This window comes from Carlito syrichta, unplaced genomic scaffold (assembly GCF_000164805.1).
Source record: "Carlito syrichta isolate Samal-C Ts95f unplaced genomic scaffold, Tarsius_syrichta-2.0.1 Scaffold301536, whole genome shotgun sequence".
Taxonomy (NCBI): Eukaryota; Metazoa; Chordata; class Mammalia; order Primates; family Tarsiidae; genus Carlito; species Carlito syrichta.
In genome coordinates, this window is record NW_007245632.1 from 295242 (window position 1) to 322765 (window position 27524).

Sequence of the window (27524 nt, forward strand, 5' to 3'; positions counted from 1 at the left end):
CCACTTATTTCGTGTCTTTTGCAGCTTGATCGCTCGTTTCCTTCTATCCCCGTGTAATCGCCACAGCTGGTTTCTCCATCCAGGCGGCCACTCACCCATCCATCCATCCATCTCAAGGGCGCTTTGTTTGCTTCACAGTTCTGGGCATCATGAAGCAATGCGCTCCGAACGTGTGTGCGGGATTTGGGTGGAAACGGACTTCCAGCGTATCTGGGCAAATACCTAGGAGTGTGTCGGCTGGACCACAGGTCGGGATGACATTGAACGTCGCGTGAAACTGCCAACCTCTTCCAGAGTGTCCGTCCTCGTCTTCATTCCCACCAGCAGTGAGTGGGAGAGTTTGTTGCCCTACGTGCTTTCCAGCATTTGGTATTGACAGTGGTGTGTGTGTGTGTGTGTGTGTGTGTGTGTGTGTGTGTGTGTGTGTGTGTGTGTGTGTATGTGTGTGTGTGTGTTTCGCCATTCTAACAGGCGCACAGTCATTTCTCACTGTTTTATTTGAAATTCACTAATGGCATGTGATGCTGATTATCTTTTCATGTGCTTATTTGCCATCTGTGTGTCTTTATTTTGAGGTGCCTGTTCAGATCATTTGCCCAAGTTTAAATGACTTAATGACTACAATATGCATATTTGTTAAAGCAAAATACAATGTTTCCATACATGTATTGTGTAATGACCAAATCACAGTAATTAGCATTTACATGATCACAAACACTTATTATTTGTTTGTGGTGAGAAATACGCAAAAACCTCTCTGGCTACTCTGAGATATTCAATACCTTATTGTTGACTATAGTCACTCTACTGTGTGATAGGACATCTAAATTTATTCTTTCTTTCTCGTTTTAACTTTGTGCCCATGAATGATTTTCTCCCCATTAACCTTCCCTCCTTCCCTCTCCAGTATCTGGTAATTACCCTTCTATTCACTGTTTCTATTAGATCCACTTTTGGAGATTCTGCATACGAGGAGCATGCAGTATTTGTCTTTCTGGGTCTGGCTTATTTCATTCTACATAACGCGCTCCATGTTCATTCATGTCGTGAATGGAAGAAGAGGAATTTGTTGTGTATGTATGTCAGGATTTCTTGATCCACTCATCTATTGTTGGACACTTGGGTTGATTCCACATCTTGGCTATTGTAAAGAGTGCTACAGGAAACTTGAAAATGCAGATATATTTCTGGCATCCTGATCCTAATTCCTTTGGATATATATACTCAGTAGTGGAATCACCGGGTTATTTTGGTAACTCTATTTTTACATTTTTAAGGAACCTCTGTACTGTTTTCCATCATGGCAGTGCTAATTTACATTCCCACCAACACTATGTAAGGATTTCATTTTCTCCACATCCTTCCCAACACTTGTTATTTTCTGGGGGTTTTTTGGAAAATAGTCATTCTAACTTGAGTGAGATGACATCTTATTAAGGTTTTGATTTGCATTTTCCTGGTGATTAGTGATGTTAAACATTTTTCATACACCTTTTGGTTGTATGTCTTCTTTTGGGAAATGTCTATTAAGGTCTTTGGCTCATTTTTAAATTGGATGATATTTTTGGTTTGTTTTTTGCAGTTGAGTTGTTTGAGTTCCTTATATGTTCTGGTTATTAACCTCTAATCAGAGGTGTGTCTTGCAAATATTTTCTTCCATTCTGTAGACTGTCTTTTCACTTTGTTGTTTCCTTTGCAATACAAAAGCTTTTTAGTCGGATGTTGTCTATTTTTGCTTTTGCTGCCTGTGCTTTTGAGGTTTTATCAAAAAAAACTTTGTGTAGCCTAGGGTCGTGAAGCATTTTCCCCTATGTTTTCTTCTAGCAATTTCATAGTCCCTGGTCTTACATTTAAGTCTTTAATCTATTTTGAGTTGATTTTTGTATATAGTGAAAGACAGGGCTCCAGTTTCATTTTTCTGCATGCAGCTTGTGCAATTTTCCCAGCATCATTTTCTGAAGAGACTGTCCCTTCCCCCAATGTATATTCTTGGCACTTTTTGTTGAATATCAGTTGACTGTATATTTATGCATTTATTTCATATCTCTATTCTTTCCCATTGGTCATTGTTTCTGTGTTATGCTAGTTCCACTCTGTTTTAGTGTTATCGCTTCATAATGTATTTTGAGGCCAAGTAGATGATGTGTCCAGTATTTTTTTAACATTTTATTTTAAAGATGTGGTGTACAGTTCAGAAGTAAATATACAAGTGGACATCGTGCAGGTAAAGTTTGGGCTTCACTTTGGCTCCCACGTTGCCTGGTTTGAGATCAGGTGCCCTTATTGATGTTGTGTCCTCCCACCCACCCACCCACTCACCGGAGCAGCATCCCACTACTGCCAATTCCTTTCTCATAGCATTATGGCAAATGTTCAGGATCCGCTTATGAGTGGGAACATGAGGTACTCTGTTCTTTGTTTCCATGGTAGATCACTGAGTATGATCGGCTCTAAATTCATCCAAGTTGCTGCAAGGTCCATATGTTTGTTCTTCTTTGTGGCTACATAATATTCCACTGTGTATATGTACCACATTTTTTAGCCAGTTCAGTTTCGATGGACAGCACAGTTGGTTCCATGTTTTTGCTATTGTGAATAGTGCCGCAATAAACAAGCGTGTGCAGGTATCTTTTTTTGTAGAATGTGTCGAGTTCCTCTGGGTATATTCTCAGAAGAGGGATTGTTGGGTCATATGGAAGGTCAATTTCTAGTTCTTTTAGACATCGCCACATTGTTTTCCATAGAGGCTGAACTAGTTTGCCTTCTCACCAGCACTGTAGAAGCATTACGTTTTCTCTGCATCCTCACCATCTTTTATTAATGATGGCCATTCTTACTGGGGTTAGGTTGTGTCTCAATGTGGTTTTGATTTGCATTTCTCTGATGATTCATGAGGCTGAGCACTTTTTCATGTGTCTATTGGCTGCCCGTATATGTTCTTTTGAGAAGTGTCTATTCGTGTCTTTTACCTACTTTTTGCTGGGGCTCTTTGTTTTTTTCCTTTCAGCACATTTGAGTTCTTTGTAAATCCTGATGTAAGACCTTGTCAGATATATAATTGGCAAATATTTTTTCCCATTCTGTGGGTTGTCTCCCTGTTCTCTTGATCATTTCTTTTGCTTTGCAGAGCTTTTCAGTTTGGTGAAGTCCCACTTGTCTATCTTATCTCTCATGGCATTGACTTCTGGGGTTTTGATCAGGAATTGGTTGCCAGTTCCAATTTCCATAAGGGTGTCTCCTGCGTTTTCTAAGATTCTTATAGTTTGAGGTTTGACATTTAGGGCTTTAATCTATTTAGAGTTTATTTTTGTGTATGGTGATAGGTAGGGGTCCCATTTCAATCTTCGGCATGTGGTCAGCCAGTTTACTGGTCAGCCAGCACCATTTACTGAATAGATTCTCCTGTCCCCAGTGGTTGTTGGTGGAGGATTTGTCAAAGATGAGTTGGTTGAGAAATTGAGGTTTTGCTTCTGGAAATCTATCCTGTTCCCTTGGTCCATATGCCTGTTCTTGTATGACTACCAGGCTGTTTGCATTATCTGTAGCTTTATAGTATAGTTTAAGTCTGAAAGTGTGATACCTCCTGCTTTGTGACTTTTGCTAAGGATTGTTTAAGCTATTCATGGTTGTTTATGTTTCCATATGAATTTCTGTATTGTCATTTCCAGGTCTGAGAAGAATGATGTTGGTAATTTAATGGGCATGGCATTGAATCTGTAGATTGCCTTTAGGTAGGATGGACATCTTAACAATTTTTATTCTTTTTGCCCATGAGCATGGAATGTTTTCCATTTGTTTGTGTCTTCTTGGATTTCTTTGAGCGATGTTTTGTAGTTTTACTGTAAAAGATTTCACTTCTCTGGATAGGAAGATGCCAAAATATCTTCATTTTTGTGTGGCTATTGTGAATGGGATTGTGCTTTTTATTTGGTTCTCTGCGTTTTTGTTGGTGGTGTATAAGAATGCAACTGTCTTTTGCACATTTACTTTGTACCCTGAGACTTTGCCAAAGTCCTTTATCAGTGCAAGGAGGTTTTTGACAGATTCTCTTGGATTTTTGAGGTATAGGATCATATCATCAGCAAAGAGGGATAACTCAATTTATTCTTTTCCTATTTGGATACCCCTGATTTCCTTCTCTTGTCTAATTGCTACTGCCAGTATATCCAACACAATGTTGAACAGGAGGGTGAGAGTGGGTAGCCTTGTCTTGCTCTGATTTTCAGGGGAAATGCTTTCAATTTCTGTCCATTTGGCAATATGCTGGCTATGGGTTTATTGTAGGTGGCGCTTATATTCTGAGATATGTTCCTTCTATGCCTAGGTGTTCAAGGGCTTTTATCATGAAGGGATGCTTGATTTTATCAAAAGCTTTTTCTGCACCTAATGATACAATCATGTGGTTCTTGTTTTTACATATGTTGATGTATTTAATTGCTTTTATGGTCTTACAGATGTTGAACCAGCCTCACATCCTGGGGATGAAGCCTGCTTGGTCATAGTGGATGATTTTTGAGATGTGTTGTTGGATCCAATTTGTTAGAATCTTGTTGAGAGTTTTCGCATCTATGTTCATTAGGGATACTGGCCTATAGTTCTCTTTTTTTGTTGGATCTTTACCCCGTTTAGGTATCAGTGTGATGTTAGCCTCGTAAAATGATTTGGGAAGAATTCCATCTTTCTCAATTGCCTGGTATACTTTCAGTTGGATTGGTATCAGCTCCTCCTTGTATGTTTTGTAGAATTCTTCTGGAAAGCTGTGTGTTCCAGGGTTTTTTTTTCGTAGGTAGGTTTCTTATGACAGAGTCAATTTTCTGGGGTTTTAATGGTCTGTGTGGTGTCCCATTGTCTCCTTATTTCAACCTTGGGAGGTTGTGTGATGTCAGAAAGTCCTCCATTTCATTTAGGTTATCAAATTTGTTTCCATACAGGTGTGCATAGTAGTCTCTGATAATCTATTTTACTTACTCAGGTTCAGTTGTGATTTGATCTTTTGCATTTCTGATTGTGTTTATTTGGTCTTCTTCTCTTTCTTTTTCTTGATCGTCCTGCTAGGGGTTCATCAATCTTGTTTATTCATTCAAAGAACCAACTTTTTGTTTTGTTGATTTAGTCTATGATATTTTTGTCTTCTATGCCCCGTATTTGGGCTTTTATTTTGGTGATCTGGATTATCTGTGAAAGTTAGAGTTTTGGTGTTCTTGTCTTTCCAGCTCCCTTAGGTGATTTGTTAGGCTGTTAACTTGTGATCTTTCTGTTTTCTTGATGAGCGTTCATAGAGATATAAATTCTCCCCTTAGAGCTGTTTTCATGGCATCCCAGAGGTGTTGGTAAGATGTTTCTTCATTTTCATTTGTTTCCAGGAAACTTTTAATTTCTGTTTTGATTTCTATGTTGACCCAGTAATTATTCAGAATCATGGTATTTAGTGTCCATGTTTTTGTGGACTTTGGAGGAATTTTGTAAGTGTTTTTTATTTATTTTTATTCCACTGTTGTCTGAGAAGTTTCATGACAGTATTTTGATCTTATGAGATTTCTTTATGCTTGATTTATGGCCGAGGATTTGATCAGTCTTGGAGTATATCCTATGTGGTGATGAGTTGAATGTATATTCTTTGGTTTTTGGGTGGAGTGTTCTATAGGTATCTATCTATTAAGTCCATTAGGTCAAGTGTCAATTTGAGGTTCTGGATCTCTTCGTTCATTTTTTGCATCCATGATATTTGGGTGTTATTGGGATATTTAAGTCCCCAGCTATAATAATGTTTGTGTCAATATCTTTTTTTAGTTTACTTAGTAGTTGCTTTATAAATGCTGGTGCTCCTGTGTTGGGTGTACATATGTTTAGGATGGATATTTCTTGCTGATGGATTGAACCTTTTATCATTACGTAGTGTCCTTTCATATCTTTTTAAATTTTTGATAGCTTAAAGGCTGTTTTATCTGATATTAAGATCATGACTCCTGTCTTCTTTTGTGATCTATTCACCTGGAAATTCATTTTCCATCCTCTAACTTTGAGTCTGTGTGTATCCCTTGTGGTCAGATGAGTTTCCTGGATGCAGCAAATTATTGGGTCATGGTTTTTTTTACCCAGTTTGCCATTCTGTGTCTTTTCAGTGGTTTATTTAGGCCATTCACATTCAGGCTGATTATTGAAATGTGATAGTTTATTCCCATGTTGAAGTTCTTAAAAAGTTTTTCTTTGTTTGTTTGTTTTCTTTCAACTTTTGGGTTGATGTATGTGTGCATTTTCAAGTTTCCAGTTGCAATGTATTCTCTGCCGATTCTGTGTTCGCCTATTCTCTTGGAAAGTGTGTGGTCATCCTTTTTTTCTTTCTTCTGTGCTTGATACCTTTTTAAGCATCTCCTGTAGAGCTGAGCTGGTCTGGAAGCTGCTTAATTTCTTAGGGATTGGATGTCTGGGAAGGGTTTTAATTTTCCATTGCTAATGAAGCTGAGCTTGGCAAGGTAGGAAATTCTTGGTTTAAATTGTTTATCTTTGAGGACTTTGAATACTGAACTCCAGTCCCTTCTTGCTTGTGGTGTTTCTGCCAATTGGTCTGCTGCTATTCTGATAGGTTTTCCCTGGTAGGTAGTCTGACCTTTCTCTCTTGCTGCCTTTTGAATTTTTTCTTTTGTGCCTACTTTGTGTAGGTGAGTTATTATGTGTCTAGGAGTTGGTCTTCTCATTTGATGTCTTGTGGGGGTTCTCTGTATCCCTTTTTTGGATGGTCACATCTCTGGTGAGGTGGGGAAAGTTTTCTTGGATAACCTCCTAGAATACTTGCTCCAAGGTTTCCCCATTTCCCTTTCTTCTTCTGGGATACCAGTCAGGCATAGGATCTACCTCTTGACATAACTGCACTTCTCTTGGAGGCTTTGCTCTTTCTTTCTGATTTTTCTTTTGATTTTTTTATAGATTGAGTTAATTCCACATCTTGGTCTTCAAATTCTGAGATTCTTTCTTCCACTTGATTAATTCTGCTTTCCATGCTTGTTATTATTTCCTGGATGAAATTTTTTATGTTCAAAATCTCTGTTATAATTTTGATTGGTGTTACATCTTGTCTTTCTTGAGTCTTATGTACTCCTTCCATCCAATCCCTAATCCCTCTTGTATTCTGGGACTAGTCATTGATGACATCCAGTGTTTGGTCTCTGTGTTGTGATTTTTCAGATGTTTTCTCTTTGTAACACTGGGAATTACCTGTGTTCTTCCATTGATTTTTCCTCTTTTGTGACAGATATCTTTCTTTTCTCTTTATTTCCATTCTTCAGTGGCAGTGGGAGAGGCTTTCACTTCTGATGCTTGCTCAGCATTCTATTCTTTGCTGATCAGGGCTCTGAATTTGTTCTATTTTGAAACTGTGGGGTGGTGGGAAGCTTTGCTGTCTCTTGTAGTTTTGAGAGTCAAATAAGATGGATAATGGGGTCCTAGGATTCAGAAACTACTTGCAAATCACAATGGTTGTAGTATGTGTTCCCTAAGACCCACTCTCCACCACCACTGTATTAGATGATGCAATGGGTACATGTGTGTACTCCCTGAGTCCAAGATACAGTAGCAAAAATGTGAAGAACAGAGAGAAGTAGAATGAACTAAGATGAACAAAAATTAAAAAATGAAATAAATCACAGAAAAACAAAAGCAGAAGTCAAACAAAAAAACCCACAGACACACAAATAAAACCAGAACATACTGGGAAAAAACCAAAGTAAAACATGCAAAATAGAAAAAAAAAAAAGAAAAAACAAGAAAACAACACACGCACACACATACACACAGACATTCCCAACAGGAAATGAAAACAAGAAAAGAGAGGAAAAAAGGTATCAACTAACGAAAGAGAAGAACAAAAAACATAACAAACAAACAAAAGAATTGAAAGATGAACACTCAATCATTCATGTAAAATACAAATGGAAAGCAAAATATAAAAGAAGAAAAACAAGATTGAGGGGGAATCCAGATGAAACCCTCACATACACATTGACACACCAAAAAAAAAAAACTTTTATTTTAAAAGAAACAAACACAAAAACTGAAAACCCAAAAAACAACTTGTCTTCTTGTGGCAAGTTCTGTAACTGTTCCTCTCATCTGCTCACAGTTAAGCCCCTCTGCTGTCTCTTGCGGAGTTGTGGCCTCATTCACAATCTTCCTCGTGTCCTTCCTGGGAAGGAAGAGGAGGCAGTGGGAGTGGGTGAGACTTCAGTCCTCCCCTCCCACGCTCTTATTTTTCAGAGGATCCCCTCTGGTGGGGCAGAGTGGGATTGTTTCTTCTCCAGGTGCTGGTGGGGAGCACCCCAGCTGGGCTTATCCTGGAGTAGAGCCCTTCTGTCATGACTGATGTCCAGGTTCTGCCTGGGTTTGTCCCTCTCCGTCACGCCTCAATCCTGTGGGTCCGACGTGGAGAGGATTGTTGGGGAGGAGGGCGTTGGGATCTCTTTGGGAGTCTTCCTCACCCTTTTCTGGTCACTCCCTTTGTCCCGCAGCTGAATCAGGATAGGGGATGGGATTCTGGAGACTCAGACTTGTCTGGTCCCTCTGGACTTTGTGCTTTTGGGATATTTCCTCTGGGTCATGATCATCCTCTGAGCAGTTAATCCACCAGTCACAGAGATCGGATACGTTGGTCTGTGGTGAGCAAGCTGGAGTACTTCGTGTCCAGTTTTCAAGATGGTGGCAGGACACCTCTGTCATCTTCTCAGTGGGTCTCTGCCTCTGGCTCCCTTGCTATGCTCCCTCCGCAGCCCTTACTGCCAGTGTCTGACCAGTCATTGCAATAGCGAGGTAGAGTCTGGAGCCGCAGGCGCTCTCGGCAGCTTCTTCCCAGGAAGTGTTAGGGTCCAATCAGAACAGCTGCAGCACCAGCCGCTTCCCCAGGAGAGCCCTGGCCACTTGCTTCTTAGTCCCCGCTCACTCGGTCACTCACATGCCCACTTCCAGACACATGCGCAACACTGTCCATACACTCACTCACTCACACTGAGACTCACATAGTCCAGCCGATTCTGCTGCCATCTTCCCAGAAGTCCTCCCGTTTTTTTTATTGCTCAAGATTACTTTGCCTATTAGGAGTCTTCTTTATTTCTGGAGACTGTCATTAGTCTTATGAGAAGAATTGAACTAAATATGCTCCCCAATGGTGGGTCCACTGGGCTGCTTCCTGAACTGAGGGTGCATGCTTATGCTTGGGGACTTAGTTGACTTGGGGTAGGCTCACCAGGTGCATTTGTCAGGCTGTCTTTCAGGCTGGGGGCACACACAGTGGTGGTTAGGCTGGCTGGGTGGGAAAGCTTGCTGAAGGCAGGTTTGTTGGGCTGCTTCTCATGCCAGGGGTGTGTGTGTGTGTGTGTGCGTGTGTGTGTGCGTGCGTGTGTGTGTGTGTGTGTGCGCGTGCAGGACTGCCTGATCCTTAGATAGTTAGATGCTGTTTTCAAACCACCATGGTCTAACAGCACCTGTGGTTTAAAGGTGGCATCATGCTGTAGCTTAGACTCCCCGAGGGTGGGGGAGGCACCCAAAGTGTGCTCTTATTCTCCAGCAAGGCAGACGTGATTCCAGGCAGCCTCCCCAAACCATGCTCAGGACCCATGAGGACCGCTGAATTATTCTGTAGCAAGGACTGCACGAGTCTGAAATTGTGGTGGGGCTTCTGGGAACCTCCAGTGTACTTTTTATCTGCACGGGGAGGTCTCTCCTGGCTCTGAGCTGATCCCCACGGGAGAGGGGAGTCACCAGAGGCAGGACGCTTCCCTTCTCTCGCTATGCCACCTTCATGAGTTCTTGTGCCAAACGGGGATTTCACCAGATCTTTGCCATGTACGATTAAACAGCAAACAGCTACCAAACAATATTCAGGCAGAAGGAAACCGAAGTTCCGGTTCGGAATTTTGTCCCATGAACCCCTCTACACAATCAAACTAGCAAGTTCAAATCTGCCCCAGAGTTGTGGTATCAAAGGAACAAAGCCAGGGTCATTGAGAGTTGCCTGGTCTGTTTTCTCACTTTGTACCTTAGCACTAGATTCTAGTAGAAAGACCAAGTGAAAATTGGGTTTAGAGTAAGTTCACTCAAGAATCCGTTTCTTATAAATGAGTGCTTACAGTCACAAAGACAAAGAAAAATGTTGCCCTGCGAGATACAGGGCTTGAATTTCTATTTCTGCTTATCTTTCATTTCCTGCTGTACACTCCCCATTGAATGCTTAAGTCCACAATTAATGGCCTTTCTCTCCTTAACGATTATTTTGCCTGTAGTCGGCCTTTAACAAGTTTTAAACTCTTTTAAAAAGTCTTGCGCGAGGTGCATTTATTTGCACTCTTTGGATGTAAACGTGTCCAGAACTCGACGTGGATTGACATTCCCCACGAGGAACTGAACAGCACGTGCGGAGAAGCCTACAGAGGAGTGCTGAAACCCACAGAGAAGGAGCTGCTGCGGGGAGGGAGGGACAGGGAGTGGGGACCGTGCGGGGGAAGCAGTCGGGCCGGTCGCGACACGCCGCCCCGTCAGCACTGAGCCATCCCGAGGAGAGAAGGAGTGGCAAGAGACGTCTGAAAGTGAGTGGCCCGAAGCCCAGGCGTAGATACAGCCGGCCTTTGTTACATGCCCGCCCTGGCTGACCCGTCATTCTTAGGGACTTTCTCCATTTGGACAGATCCCACGTTCTGACGCGACCTGTTCCACCTTTTACGTTTTCGTCTTTCTTTGGACAGAAGGAATTCTAGAGATTCTACTAGGTACTATTCAGTTCTGTGTCCCTGAAAGATTTCCATTTTCTACACGCGTCCTCTCTTCCTCCCTGTAGCAATGACTACGGCTGAGATACTGGCCGTGATCTGGGTGATGGAGACGTTTCGGTGAACATACCTGCCGCCCCAGGGTTGCTTAGAGTCTTCTGTGTGAATCAAACGAATTATATGTATCTTTTTATTTTTCTTCAGATCTTCCAAGGATTTGGCGCCCCATCTAATGAAGTCCTGAAAAAAGTAGGAAGTCACCTGTGTTAATCAGATGAGGTCGCCATGACCAAATTCCATAGATGGGGTGGTTCAAACAACATAAATGTATTTCCTCACAGTTCTAGAAGCTGGAAGTCCAGGGTCAGGTGACAGCGCAGTTAGGTTCTGGTGAGGGCTCTATTCCTGGCTGGTAGGTGGCCACCTTCACACGGTAGAGAGGGAGTTCTCGTTTCTCTTTCGTCTTTTCTTACAAGGATGTCAGTTTATTGGCCGCACCCTTGGGGCTTTATTTAACTTTACTACTTTGATAGCTCTGTCTCCATCACAGTCACATGACGGGTTAGAATTGCAACATATCAGTTTTGGAAAAACACAGTTTCCTCCGTGGCGTCACCCAAGGGACTCTTCAGTTCTCTCTCTCTTCTCCCACTTTACATAAATTTTTTGTTTTTGTTTTTTTGAGTCAGGGTCTCACTCCGTTGCCCAAGATGGAGTGCAGTGGCACAATCCCAACTCACGCAGCCTCAACTTCCTTGGCTCCAGCGATCCTTCCGCCTCAGACCCCAGGGTAGCGGGGACGGGGGGTGCTTGCCGCCATGCCTGGCTTCTTTCCCCACTTTAAACACGTCTGGGCTTCCGTCATCCTACCCACTCTGATCAGTTACTTAACTTAAAATAATTTCCAGTCCAAGAAACCGTCTGTCTTTCTTCTTCTTAACTCTTTCCTCACAGAATTTGATACATAAATAGTACAGCACTCTGATATATGATTAGTCATTTGTTTTATTTCGCCCGTAAACAATAAGCACCCCAAAGTCAGTGTTCCAGTGATCTATTGTCGTGTTATAAACCACACCAAAACTCACTGACCTAAAAGGAGGCTCACCAGTTTATGACCTTGCATAGTCTTGGTGGGTGAGGAGTTTGGGGAGAGCTTGGCTGGATGTTCCTGCTCAAAGTCTTTGTATTAGTCTTCTTGGGTGCCTTGACAAGAAGCCCAAGATTCAGGTGCCGGTGAGGTCTCTCTTTCTGAAACTTACAGACACTAACTTCTTGCTGTGTTTTCACGTGGCCTTCCTGCTGTGTGTGCGTGTGTGTGTGTGTGTGTGTGTGTGTGTGTGTGTGTGTGTGTGTGTGAACAGACAAGTGTGTGGACAGATAAAACCCCAGAGGGTCTCTTTCTCTTCTCTATGGCCACCAGTTCTACTGGATTAGGGCCCACTCTTATGACCTCATCTAACCCTAATTGCCTTCTTAAAGACCCTATCCCAAAGATGGCTGCTTTGGGGGTTAGGACTTCAACATACAAACGGGAGGTGGCACCATTCAGTCCTTAAACAGTCTTTTACATCAGACAGTGGGCGGAGCTGAAACACAGGAGGCTGGAGCAACTGGTAGCTGACTCTCTCTCTCTCTCCCCCTCTCTCTTCCCCATTTTCTTTCTTCCTTTCTCTCTCTCCATATTCTGAAGATTTCTCTGTGTGGTCTCTCCATAGCAATCTGTTGGGCTTGTTGAACTGCTCATGTGGCATCTGGCTCCCTAGAGCCAGTCAGTAAGAGAATAAGGTGGAAGAATGTGGCATTTTTGTGGCTCAGTCTGATTAGGTTTTGAAAAATTGCATTGCATCACCTCGGACCTATTTTGTTTCTTGAAGCAAAAGCCTACCCCAGATTCAAGGGGAGGAAACACAGACTATGACCTTTCAACTGGAGGATTATCAAAGTCATGTAATAAAAAGAGCATGTGGGCTAGGTGATGTTATGGCTGATATTTCTGGAGAATATGACTTCCCATAGGCAGGAGCCATGTTTCCATCCATTTGACACCCATCATGTCTAACACAGGTCCGCTATGAGAAGAAGTTAATAAATAATCTTCAAATAGGTTAGTAGCTCTCAGCTCATGTGCATACGTTTTTCCCATAGAACCTTCTGGGAGCAGTCTTCTTTATTCCACCAACTGTGTATACTTTTAGTTGAAAAGATGAGGTATACTTAGGATACAAAACACAGTATCAGGCCTTATGAAGACCTCTAGATCTCAAGGTGAGTATACTAAATCTAAAATTGGCCCTGAGTGTCATTTTACTTGATGTCAGCTCATTGGCAATGACTGTGATTTCTCACACTAGATCCTGCTTCTGGGCTGCTTCTTTGTTTTAACACAGACGCTCTGGTAGTCAGGGTTCTCCAGAGAAGCAAAATCAATAGAATGTACAGGCACACAAGCACACACAGTGAGGGAGGGAGAGAGAGAAGGCGGTGTTAAGGAACAGGAACTGGTTCTCGTGACTGTGGAGGCTGGCGAGGACAAAATCTGCAGCATTGGCAAGCAACTTGGAGACCCAGGGAAAAGCTGACACTGCAGCTCAAGACCAGTTCTGTCTGCTGACAGAATTTTCTTTTCTTTTTTTAAGGTAGGCCAGCCATTTGCTTAAGACCTTTAACTGATTAGAAGAGACCTGTCCACATGAGGTAAGGTAATCTGCTTTACTCAAAGTCAACTGATTTAAAGATTCATTTAATCTAAAAATGCCTTCAGAGTCACGTCTAAATGTGTTTGACCCAATATCTGGGTGCCATGGCCTAGCCAAGTTGACACTTTAACTTGACGAAGCATCACAGGCACTCATGATGGGGTTGGCCAGTCTTTTCACCAGGAACATTTCCAAACTTTAAGCCTACATCAGACAAAGATTTTACTTGTGAAGTTGTCACAAATAATGACTATCGGTATCCCACAGTTTCCTCGTCATTGCATTGACTCTGCTACGTGCAAGATCTCCGGTGAGATGTGGTGTTCAAAGATTAGACTAACTGCAGCAATAAACACAAACCCAACACTGTAGTGGCTTAACACAACGCAAATTTTGGTTTTCACCCGAAAGCTTACCATCCATGAGGCAAATCAGACACCCAGGCTCTCTCTAGCTGTGTCTCTACCTTCCTCTCCGTTCTCAGCATCCTCTCTGCTAAGCTGGAACATAGGGAAAGGGAGAGAATACAGGAGAACCCCTGCTCAGCTGGAAGGGAGGTCTGAAATATGGTCCAGCAGTGAGCGTCTCGGAGAATCAGAGGAAAGCATAGCTCTCAGTGTGCAATCTTAGGCTCAGACGTAGGCCATTGTTAGGGACGTGGAATATGTTGGGTGTTGCCCTCTATCCAGCACTGCACCTAGGAGTCGAAACAGGACGGGAGCCCCAAGTGGGGGAATTCTCTTTAGGGGACCTTGTCTCTTCCCTGGTATCCAACGAAAGATACACTACTTACATAGTGTAAGTGCACCTGAGGTAGAGTGCTTTTGACTATTTATTTTAGTTTAAATCTTTGAGAAAGAGAAGATTCTACAAAAGTTGTCTTTGCTGGGAAACAAGGGTATAAGCAGGACTCCAGGCTTCAGATCAATCACTGGTTCCATATGGTGAATGTTCTCTTTGATGGCCTCATTTAGAACTTCAGGAAATTTTTCTCAGATTTAAAATTCTCATTACAGCCCTTGCCAAAGCATCTTAAATGCAAAGCAATCTCCATTTAAAAAATTTAGAAATTACCGAGGAGAGATACCGTTTAGAGCCGAGAACAAAAACTGTGAGATAAAATAGGTCAGAAAAAAACTCTGGCACATTCTATAAAACTGCTGCTTTCTGAAAATAAAAGTAACAAGACCTTAATTATGGCTTTTAAAGATTCTTTTCTATGTAGAGCTGCGTTCATTTGTTTTCTGTAGCTTGTAGGTCCTATCCTAATTTATAGGGAGGTATGAAATGTAGCTGATACAAATTTTTCCTAACATTTGCCACTTCCCTCACCTTTGAAGTGAATCCCAAATGGACTTGGTATTATAAGTTACATGTTTTTTTTTTTCTCTTCAAGCGATATTTATCTTCTTCAGATTCATTTCTTTTCTTCTAGAAAAATGGACATACATGTCTGTTTCTGTAGCATATTCTATGTGAACATTTTCAGTGGACAAAAAAATATGCTTTCATCTTTTTTCCTCAAGAAGCGCTACATTTTATCATTAAATAATCCTGGCCTACCTAAGAGTTCTTCAGTGGCTATTGGTTTTAAGCCCTCTTTACAACACTATCTTTTTTGTACTGGGTTTTAGTGTTATCTTAGTAAGTTAACTATTTTCTCTGTAAAGAACCATGTTTTATATGAACTCCCACAGGCTAATATTTTTTTCCAAATGTTAATGTCCACTGAATTCACATATGCCTAGCCTAATTTTTCTTGCACATTTTTTTCTGCTCAAATTTCTAAGTTTCACTATCCTTTCTACAGTAAAAACAATCATGTAGTATTTCTTTAAATAGAACAGAAAGAAGAGAACAGGCAGCAGGAAAGTGTGCAGAGCCATCACAGTGATAGATTGGCAATATCTTTCTAATTATTTCCATCATAACTCTTGCACTGATCACACACAATGACTTCAGTAGAAGACATATGTATTTAAGTTTTCTTGGAAATGTCAGGCACAATATGCTGGAGAGAGGTGCAAGGCATATGGCTGCACATTCATAATGCAACAAATTGGAAACAACTTTATTTAAAAATTCCTTTTCAAAACTAAAGCTCCATTTCTCCATTTTCTATAGAGGGCAAAACAGGCACACACACAAAAATCCCAATTTGTGATAGAGAAGGAAGAGAAGAAGAGGATCAACATTCAATGGGCACCTTCTTTGGGTCAGACTCTTTCACAAAAATTGTCTCATTGATTCTTAAAGCAATATTCTGATTGTCTTATGTGTATAATTGTTCCTTCCATACATATGAAGAAATGAACATTCAGTTCAAGTAAAAAACAAAGGGGTGAATTGCAAATAAACAACCACATTGGGATTTGAGCCAGCTCTATGCGACACCAATTCTAGATGGTTAACGACACTGCACGGTGGGACCTGAGAAGAAAAAGAAGCATGCAGAATTCATAGAATGGCTCTGAGAACTTTAATAAGTTATTTGTGAAAAGAATATTTAGCTATCTTCAAGTCTTTCTATTTTAGCATTTAATAAAAACTGAGCAAATATTTTTCAATTATTTATGATATGGATTATGTTCAAAGTGATGGTAGAGACTGAATTTGAACTTAGCAAGACATTATTTTCATGATTTCATGGATGACTAAAATACAATAACTGAAGGGTCATTAAACACACAAGATTGATTACCAAAGCTTCTTGCTGAATTGTTTCCTGTAGCTCTCTATGAGAACAGAAGAAAATAAATTATCATCTTTTTTTAGTTAAGTAGATGAGAGAGAGAATATATCAACACCTAGCTCCTCTGAGAAATATACCTTAATGAATTATCCTAACAATTGAATTTTTTTTAAATCATGTCCTTCCGCAAACACTTAATGTATCATAATATTTTGCATGGTGATTTGTGTCTGGTCACTCCAGGTTCTGTAAATGTGTTTGGAGTATTGCATATACTCCTTGGTGAATGGGTTAATTAGCTTCTTCAGAGGAAGTGATCAGCTCTTTAAGTGTTTTGCTGGGGTGTATGCAAGAGGAGGGATATTGGGAGAGAAGGACACGGAAGCCAGTATTTTAGCAAAAAAGAAATGATCAACAAATCTGACTGAGAAGCAGTGAAAGAGGAAAGTCAAAGAGAACGGTATCGTGAGTCAAAAGAGATGGTGGAAAGAGAGGAGAGCAAATTACTGCGGACAGGTTGAGTGCATGGGGCTGCCAGGCGCCTACTTGTTCTCAAGAAAATGATCAATGGCAATTTTAGAGTGATGAAAGAATAAGGTAGACTGTAGAGGGCTTATGACTGAATTGGCCATGAGAAAGAAGAGGGAGAAAATGTCGACTGCCTTGTTAGAGGGGTGATTTGAAGGGACATTGAAACTGAAGAGAGGTGGTTTCAGGATAAAAATACTTGAGCGTGTTTAGAGAAGGAGTTAAGAAGATAGGACTAGGTTGGGAATCAGCAAAAGAGGAGGCAGCATCAGTCAACACTAATCATGTGTGACCTGGCAGCAGCCCATTGGAGCTGAAACTTGGGTACATCTTTTACTAGTAGTTTGAAGCTGGATGAGCATCAGTTTTGTCACCTATTTAAGAGGGGCAATTTAGTGTTGCTGGGAAGATTCAGTGTTGCCATCATTTGAAGTACTTAGCCCAGTGACTGGCACATGACAAAAGTTCAATAGACAACAGCGATTATTGTTGTTGTTGTTAGCTCCTAACCAGAAAACAGAGACGAAGGTGTTGGTGCATGAAGGAATATAAATGATCCCTTTTTCTTACTGAGGAAAACAGCAGTGATGGGTGTTATAGTTCACATGTAGAAAGGAAGGTGAAGGAGGAGAAAGTATCAGGTAGACTCAGGTTTCTTTGTTTGCCATAAAGAAGGGAGTTAAATTATCTTTTGGGAAAAAGGACTTGATCATACTACATTCGGCTTGAAGCAACACTGTTCCATTAACAAAGAGAATTATTAATACGGGATAATGGTGAGTAAAGTGATAGGTGGAAAACATTGAGGACTCTTAAAGATAAAAACCCCAAATTTCATTATAACTGATCCCTGCTGTTATGTGATTTTTTTCACCAATAGTTTGTGGTAGTCCAGCAGAAAGGAATAAGAAAACAGATATTTTGGTTCTTTAAATCTGAGGCTAAGAGAACCTATTATAGTGAAAGTTGGGAGGACATGAGATTTGTGAAATCTGGTAAAAAAAAAAAGAGTTAAAATCAGGTTTTGATTGGATTGGGAAGGAAATGAAACTAGGAATGGATAATAGATTCAACATTAAATTAAACAGGACCAATGAGTCCAGCTGTAGGTGAAGGAAGTTGAATCAGAGAAGGGAATTTCGGTCGTCCAAAGTCTCAGTGGTATAGATGTTGAGGGTAATAATCCACCCCATGTTTTTTGCTCAAATTGAGTAAAGGTAAACACAGAGGCGCAGATTCATCTTCTGTAAATGCAGCACAGAATATGATAAGAATTAGGCCAAAGATTTAATGACGAGGGTGGTAGGACTCCAGAGCATATTGACTCCTTATCTTGTAGGTCTACCATATCAAGGTCAAACTCTCATTGAGAAGATACGCGCTCCTGAGATTTGGGACTGGGACATTTGAGTCAACACACTTGAAAACCTGAATCCACACATTGCCCTGAACACTCTTAGCCCACAGATGTGGCCTGCTCTTCCTAGTGAAAGACTAGTGCTCCACCCTTTCTTGAAGACGATGAAGACAAAACAAGCTCCCCTCCATCCCTCCTATGGCCAAGTATTAACATAACCCAACTCGGGTACTGCTGACCTTCTATAGAAAAGAAAGAACCTAGTCAACATATATCATGTTTGGTGCTAGATTCTGGGAATGCCTGAATCAAAGGAGAACAGAATGTATTTGGACAAGATAGTTTATTGACCTGGGAGTGTTTTTTAACATAAGATTTTTTAGCATAAAATTTAACACTGTCAAAGACTCCAGGGAATGCTATTAAGATGCAGCTAAGTTCATGCTTAAAATTTAAAGACAACGATGACTCACATTTAAGCCTTAATGAAGTAGAAATGCCAGAATTGCCATGGCAGAAAATAGAGGAAGAAGTCAAAAGACTCAGAGAACATGATGGCAAGATGTGGAAGGTAAGCACAGAGAACACTCCATTTTCCAAAGCAGTAACAGGTGTTATGGTGAAAGCAACTGGCATCACTGAGAAGCTCAGTGGTGGCTATCATCTGTAGCAGTGGTCCCAAACCTTTTTGACATTAGGAACTGGTTTTGCGGAAGACAATCTTTCCACAGACCCCGTGGGGGTGATGGTTTTGGGATAACTCAAGCACGTTACACTCATTGTGCATTTTATGTCCATTGTTATTACACTGTACTATATAATTCAATCATTATACAACTCACCATCATGCAGAATCAGTGGGCACCCTGAGCTTGTTTTCCTGCAACTGGACGGTCCCATCTGGGCATGGTGGGAGACAGTGATACCCGAAGTATGTGGCTTATGTCTAGTCTACTCTATAATCTCGTTTTAGTTGCAGTCACTGCAGAAAACCGTGCTTCACAAAGATGGGATGTTGGAAATGGAAGCAGGCTCCTCAGGGCTGATTTGACGGGATGTGGAGCTCAGGCAGTAATGCAAGCGATGGGGAGCTGCTGTAAAGACAGATGAACTTCACTGGCTTGCCCGCCACTCACCTCCTGCGGCATGGCCCGGTTCCTAACAGACCGTGGACCAGTACCCGTCCGCCGCCCGGGGGCTGGGAACCCCTGGTCTACAGAGCATGGTTGATGATGGAAGATGGTGTTACAGAACTGAACTCTCTAATAGCAATGGAAATGATAGGATTTTAAAATGATAGAAGCCAGGTTGTAATATTTAACCATTTGAAGTTATGAGTGGCGATGTCAGAGAGGTTTGTGTTTGTGACCTTCTAAAGGTCACATGCATCCTTAGACCCTGGATGCCTTCCTTCCTCTTCAAGTTCAGCAGCACTGTGTATTTCCTTGACTGACTACAGTCAGAAAAGACTATCCACTTTCAAGATATACACGATGGAATATTACACAGCCATAAAGAAGGACAAAATCATGAACTTCACAGCAACCTGGATGGACTTAGAGGCTATAATACAAAGTTATCTATCACAGAAACAAAGAACTGAGCATCACACGTTCTCACTCAGAAGCAGACCTTGAACAATTACCATAATACTAGAAGAAAAGGACTGGCAGTAGTGGGAATCTGCTGGAGGGTGGGGGGGACACCACATCAACAAGGGTACCTGCATATTGAACATTTGAACTATTAACCCTGAATTGTACCCCACATCTTTAAAATTAAACATTATAAAAAAAAGAATTCTTGTGATTTTTATTAGACCCATCTCCCTGTCTCAAGATCCTTAATCACACCTTCAAAATACTTTTTGTCATGCAGGGTAACATGTTCCCAAATACCGGAGATTAGGATTCAATGAGATATCATTAGTAAAACATAAACATGTAGCAAAGTGTAGTAAACAGTGACAGATCATTTCTCTCTGGAGACCGATCTCTTATTTAATTCTTTTAAAAATCTGTTTTGGCGTGTTCAAGTTGTTATACTGTCCAAATTAAATACTATAGTGATTTGGTAGATGTGACTTCAGTCTCATTCATTAAAGCTATTAAACATCTTTCCCGATTTCCCTAGCCATATGAACCTAACTTAAAATTATTGACGAAGTGTGGGAAATTGGTCAAAACGATCTCACATCCAAAATTTTAGTTTTTAAATTAGAACTAAACTTTATCCACCCAACAGATATTTATTTCCCAGCCAGTAGGAGCCAGGCACTGGGGACTAAGTAGTGAATAAACAGACCTAGACCCATGTAAGCTCCAACTAAACTCAGCTTTGGGTAAAAATTGTCATCTCTCTCACTCCTGTTCCTCATAGGTATGATGGCAAGAGGAATCATCAATATGACAGAATAGCATTGTTTGCTTAAGAAGTATGTTTTTTCTTTAGGGTTGTTTTAATTCTTGCTTTCCCATAGTGTGGCTTCTATCAAGTATACTTTTATTCAAGTTCAGAATCTGTGGGTTCTTGCAAAGTTCATGTTTGTACTAAATCATAAGTTGGAAATGCCATTAAACATATATTCAATTAGAAAAATAATTAAATTGTTAACCATGAGTTTTGGCAGTTTTCCAATTTTGCCTTAGCTATTTTGAGATCACATTTATGATGATTAAGCATGACATATGGCTACAGTCAGCAAAACAACTGATTTAATCAGTTGTGATTATAGATCAAAAGATACATGACCAAAACCTTTTACATGTATAACTGAATGAAAAAAAAGCATACTTTTTATTAATTGAAAATAAAGTTCCTTTTGAGGAAAGAACTGTCCTTACTTAGGAAAATGAATAAAGGTCTGCAGTTTTAAGTCAATTCGAGTTGGAAGGAAAATCACCAGGGAAAGGGGAGTGAAGATTTAACAAAAATCTGAGCGTGCCATTATTCTTTCTATAAATAGAAAGAGATAATAAGCCAACATTCTGAGTCTTGAAAGTAGCAATGAGAGGAGAGAGAGGGATGAACTCAAACAATATGGAAAAAGCCCATAGCTGGAACTGGCAGGCTTGTCCAAAGCACTTCAAGACATCAAGTATGAAGTTGTTTGCTGTGGTATTCCTTCCTGCTCTCCACCTAGCCAGAGTTTCTGTTCAGTGTAACCTTTCAACACATGCGAAATGGGGTTTCTTTTTGGTGAAAGTTAAAGAAAAGGAGTTGAGGTCCCTATCTTAGCTGGTACAGACCAGACAGAAAAGAACAACTCCATAACACAGATTCAGGACTGAAAAGTTCAGCAAACACAGAAAAGAATAGCCGTTGATGATCCTGGAAAAGCACAATTCCTGGACTTTCAGGCCACTCTTATTTTTGAGAGGCAGAATGAGCCAAGCTGACTCTGGGTAATATAAATTTTGATCTCAAGCTGCACAGCAACCGTTTTTTCAGTGTAAGCTGTATAATCACTTTGTTACTTTTAGTCTCAGTTTGTTCACCTACAAGAACTGAATAAAAAAATTAAAATAAGAGCACACATAAGTGGGTTGCTGTGGGAATTAAATATTAAATATCATTGCAATTGTTGCCATGGTTACCGCTAATATTGTCTCTTCATTTTCTTCGTTTCTTTCATTCCTAGAGGACAGTGTTAATAGTCCTGCTAAAGGTTATGAAGATTTATGGGCATGGGGACAAAGAAGAATTGAGGTAGGATAAGCAAAATTATTGTCTTTCCTCTCCCACTCATCCAAAATTCTCAAACAGTAGTCTATCTTCACTGTCACTCTTTCTTTATTTCCATTCATTCCTCAAACTATTTGTCTTTGTGCTGGCAATTACTGTTCCTACCGTCCTGCGCACATAAAGGGTGCAGTGTGCCAATTGCCAGCACTGATTGATTCTTTCATTCCTTACTTTCACTGCACCTTCCCTGCACTGACATTATTGATCACAGAATACTGCTTGAAATAGTCTACACTCTCCTCTTCTGTATTCCGCTTTCCCTATTGTCTCTTTTTTAAGATATTATGTTATTGTATTGTATTTTTAGAGTTGTGGGGCACATGTGAGGATTTACTACAGGTGTAGATTATATGCAGGTGAGGTTTGGGCTTCTAGCAAGCCCTCTCTCCCCCAGATATTGGACCTGGTACCGCGTGTGTGGCTGTGTGCCCTCTATCCCAGCTCCATCCCTCCATCCTTTGGCAGTGTTCAGTGTCTGTTGTACCCACTTTTAGGCTCTTGTGAACAGTGATCAGGACCTGCTTATGCGTAAAAATATGTAGCATTCCGTTTTTTTGGTTTTGGTTTTTGTGATAGTTGACTTAGAATGACAGTCTCCAGCTGCATCCATATTGCTGCAGAGGACGTGATTTTGGTTTTCTTTATGACTGCATAATATTCCATTGTGCATATGTACCATATTTTCTTTATCCGGTTCCCTTTCAATGGGCATCTGGGTTAGTTCCTTGTTTGTACTATTGTGACTAGTAATACAGTGAACATATGTGTGCTGGAGTCTTTTTGGTAGAGTGATTTATGTCCCTCTGGGTATATTCCCAGAATTGGGATTGTAGCCCAAATTTTAGTTCTTTAAGAAAACGCCACACTACTTCCCACAAAGACTGAACTAGCTTACATTCCCAGCAACAGTGTAGAAGCAGTCTCTTTTCTATGCAGTGTCAGCAACACCTGTTGTTTTTTGACATTTTAATGATAGCCATTCTGACCTCCAGACGGATGTGAGGTGACATCTCACTGTAGTTTTGATTTGCATTTCTCTAATGATTAGTGAAGCTGAGCATTTTTTCACATTTGTTGGCTACCTGAATGTCTTCCTTTGAGAACTGCCTGTTCATGTCTTTTGCCCACTTTTTAGCACTTCTTTTTTCTTCCCTGTGAGTTCATTTGAGAACCTCATAGATGCTGGATGTTAGGCCTTTTTCGGATGCATAGCTTGCAAATATTTTTCCCATTCTGTGGGTTGTCTCTATACTCTTTTGGTGGTTTATTTTGTTGTGCAAAACTTTTCAGTTTGATAAGATCCCACCTGCCAATCTTAGCTTTTGCTGCATTTACCTTTGAGAAGTTGGTCATGAGTTCACTGACTATGCTGATGTCCAGAAGGGTGTTCTCTAAGTGTTCTTCTAAGATTCTTATAGTTTGAAGTTTCACATTTAGGTCCTTGATCTACTTTGCCTTAATTTTTGTATATCGTGATAATCACCAGTTTCATTCTTCTGCATGTGATTAGCCAGTTTTCCCATCACCATTTGCTAAATATGGTTTCTTTTCCCTAATGTTTGTAATCATTGGTTTTGTTGAAGATGAGTTGGTTCAAAATCAGTAGATTTATTTCCAGAATCTCCATCCTGTTCCATTAGTTTCAGTGGGTATTCCTGTACCAGTACCATGCTGTCTTGGTTACTGTAACCTTGCAGTAAAATTTGAAGCCTGGAAGTACGATGCCTCCACCTTTGTTCCTTTTGCTGAGGATTGCTTTAGCTATTTGGACTCTTTCTTCCTTCCATATGAATTTCTGTATTGTCTTTTCTAGGTCTGTGAAAAATGATTCTGAAAATTTGATAGGAATTATGCTGACTCTGTAGATTGTCTTGGGTTGAATGGACATCTTGACAATATTAACTCTTCCAATCCATGAACATGGGATGTTTTTCCAATTGTTTGTGCCTGCCTTGATTTCTTTGAGCAGTGTTTTGTAGTTCTCACTGTAAAGATCTTTCATCTCTTTGGTTAGGTGAATGTCAAACTATTTTATTTGTTGTGTGGTTATTATGAATGGGATTGTGTTTTTTACTTGGTCCACAGCCAGCTTGTTGTGATATATAGAAATGCAACTGTTTTTTGTACAATGATTATTGTATCCTGAGACTTTACCAAAGTCATTTATCAGTGTGAGGAGTTTTTTGACAGACCCTCCAGGATTTTCTAGGTATGGGATCATATTATCTGCAAAAAAGGCATAACTTAACTTCTCTTTAACTATTTAGATACCCCTGATTTCCTTCTCCTGCCTGGTTGCTATGGATAGGACTTCCACTACTATGTTGAATAGGAGGGGTAAGATTGGGCATCCTTGTCTTGTTCCAGTTCTTATGGGATGCTTCCAGCTCTGCCCATTAACCATGATGTTGGCTGCAGGTTTGTCATATTTGTTTGTTTATTATTTTGAGGAATGTTCCTTTGATACCCAGATGTTTGATAGTTTTTATCAAGAAGGGATATTGGATTCACCAACAAATGTTTCTGCATTTAATGAGGTAACAACGTAGTTCTTGATTTTATACTTGTTTATGTGATGGAGTACATTGATTGATTTATGTATGTTGAGCCAGATTTGCATTCCAGGAATAAAGCCCAGCTGGTCATGATAGATGATTATTCTAATGTGCTGTTAGATGTAATTTGCTAGAATCTTGTTGAGAATTTCTGCATCTATATTCATCAAAGAAGTTGGACTATAGTTTTCATCTTCATTGGGTCTTTGCCATTTTGGGGTATCAGGATGATATTGACTTCATAGAATGAGCTAGAGAGAATTCCTTCCTTCTCAATTGCCAGGAATATTTTTAATAGGATTGATATCAGCACGTCCTTGTACATCTGGTAGAATTCAGCTGAGAAACCATCTGACCCAGGACTTTTTCTTTTTGGAAGAGAGTTTTCTTACAACTGAGTCAATTTCTTGGATTCTTGGTCTGTTTAGGGTTGCAATTTCTTCTTGTTTCATTCTTGGGAAGTTATGTGATGCCAGGAATTCTTTAATTTCCTTTAGATTTTCTAGTTTATCTGTAAAGAGATGTTCACGGTAATTTCTAACAATCTTTTGAATTTCTTCTGGGTCAGTTGTCACATTGCCTTTTTTGATTCTAATTGTGTTAATTCAAACTTTCTCTATTCTTTTGTCAGTCTGAGGGGTCTGTCAATCTTATCCATCTTATGTAATTTGTTGATCCTATCTATGACTTTTTTGGTGTCTATTTGTTTTCAACTGTGACTTTATTTTAATAATCTCAATTTTTTTTTTTTACTAATTATGTGATTGGGTTGCTCTTGACTTTCTAGTTACCTTAGGTGTGACATTAGACTGTATACTTGAGATCTCTCTATTTTCTTGATATGTGTGTGTAATGTTATAAACTTCCCTCTCAGCATTGCCCCGTGGTATCCCACAGGTTTTGGTGTGTTGCATCTTTGATTTTCATTTGTTTCCAGGAATCTTTTTATTTCTGCCTTGATTTCTATTTTAGCCCAAAAGTCATTCAGAAGCATGTGTTTAATTTCCATGTATTTGTGTGTTTTGGGGGTTCCTGTTGGTGAGGATATTTATTTTTATTCCACAGATTTGAGAAGATGCTTGGGATGAGTTAGACCCTTTGAAAATTGTTCACATTTGATTTATGCCCAATTATGTGGTCCGTCTTGGAGTATGTTCCAAGTGATGATGAGGAGAATATATTTTCTCTGGTTTTGGGGTTAAGTGTCCTGCAGATGCCAATTAGATCCAATTAGTAGAGTGTTGAGTTAAGGTTCTGGATTTTCTTGTTTTATGCCTCAGTGATCTGTCTAAAGCTTTTAGCAGAGTATTAAAGTCTCCAACTGTTATTGTATGGCTTCTATGTCCTCTCTTAGTTTAATTAGCAATTGTCTTATAAATCTGGGTGCTCCTATATATTGGGTGCATACATATTCAAAATGAACGCTTCTTTCTTGTGGATTGAGCCTTTTATCATTACGCAGTATCTGTCAGTGTCTTTTTTAACTTTTATTGGGTTAAAGTGTTTTATCTGATATAAGAATAACTACTCTGGCTCTTTTTTTGTTTTCTTCTAAGATTTTTCTCCAGCACTTTATCTTGAACCCATGGGTGTCATTTGTAGTGTGACAGGTTTCCTGAAGGCAGCAGAGGGCTAAATCATGTTTCTTTAATCAATTTGCCACTCTATGCCTTTGGAGTGGCACACTGGATCCATTCATTTAATTTCCTGAGTTAATTATTGGTATGTGGGGAGTTATTCCTGCCATATTGCTGTTAAGAGGTTGCTTTGCTTTTCAGGTTTTGTGGTTGGTTTTTATGGTCTATTAACTCTGTGCTTTCCTGTGCTTTTGTGGTGAGTGGAGCCATTATTTTGTTTCTGTTCTTAGAACTTTCTTAAGCATCTCCTGAAGGACTGGTCTGGAGCTGGAGGTAGCATATTGTCTAAGGGATTTTAATTCTCTTTCATTAATGCAGCTTAGCTTGATGGGTCAGGAAGTTCTTGGCTGGAATTGCTTTTCTTTAAGAATGTTACAGATGGGACTTCAGTCCCCTCTGGCTTGTAGGGTTACTGCTGAGAAGTCTGCTGCAATTCTGATTGGCCTATTCCTTCTCTGTAAGCTGCCTTTAGGATTTTTCTTTCATGCTTACTTTGTAGAAAAGGATTACTACATTTCTTTGGGATGGTCTTCTCATGTAATACCTTGTAGGAATTCTCTAGAACTCTTGCATCTGTGTGGTTGCCTCTCTAGTGAGATAGGAAAAAATTTTCTTGGTTGACTTTTTGGAAAGCTTGTTCCAGGGTGTTCTCAGTTTCCCTTTCTCTCTCAAGGATGCCAATCAGCTATAGGTTTGGTTTCTTTACAAAATTCCAAACCTCTTGTGAGCTTTGATCATTCTTCTTGAATCTTTTCTGCTTGTTTTTGTTGACCTGGGTTAGTTCAATTGTTTGATACTCAAGCTCTGAGATTCTTTCTTCTGCCCGGTCAATTCTACTCCTTAGATTTATCATTGTGCTTTGAGCTTCCATGAAAGAATTTTTAATTCTGGGAATTCAGACAAGATGTTTATTTTATTGTTCAACTCAGTTTTCAATGCCTCGTGACCTGTTCTTCCATCTTCTCATGGCTTTCCTTGACTGTTTTTGCCATCCATAGTCTGAACTCTATGTCTGTCATCAGGGACAGGTCATTCTGGATGGGTTCTGTCATTTGGCATCTGGAAGGGCCATTTGTGGGTGACAACTCATTATGATTTGGGGGATTGTTGGTGTTTTTATCAACTGGTTCTCCATCAACTGTGAGAATGGATTTTTCTTTTTTTTTTAGTTAGTAAGGTAAAGAAAATGAGTATAGATGACTCCAGAAACTTAATGATAAAGGTGAGCAATGAAACAGGGAAAGCAGAGTCAGTATTAGGTTTTGTTGTCTGTTTTTATTATGGAGAATTTTATACATACACATAAGGACAGAGAGCAGTACAGTACCCATCACCAAGTTTTGACAATTATTAATATTTTGCTAATTTCATCTCATCTACATCCTACCACATTCTTAAAACATATCCTGTGCTTCACTTCAGCATGTACTTCCAACTGATGAGAATATTTTTTTTTTTTGAGCTGGAGTCTCACTCTGTCGCCCAGACTGGAGTGCAGTGGCCACTCCCGGCCACTGCAGCCTCGACCCACTGGGCTCCGGCGATCCTTCTGCCTCAGCCC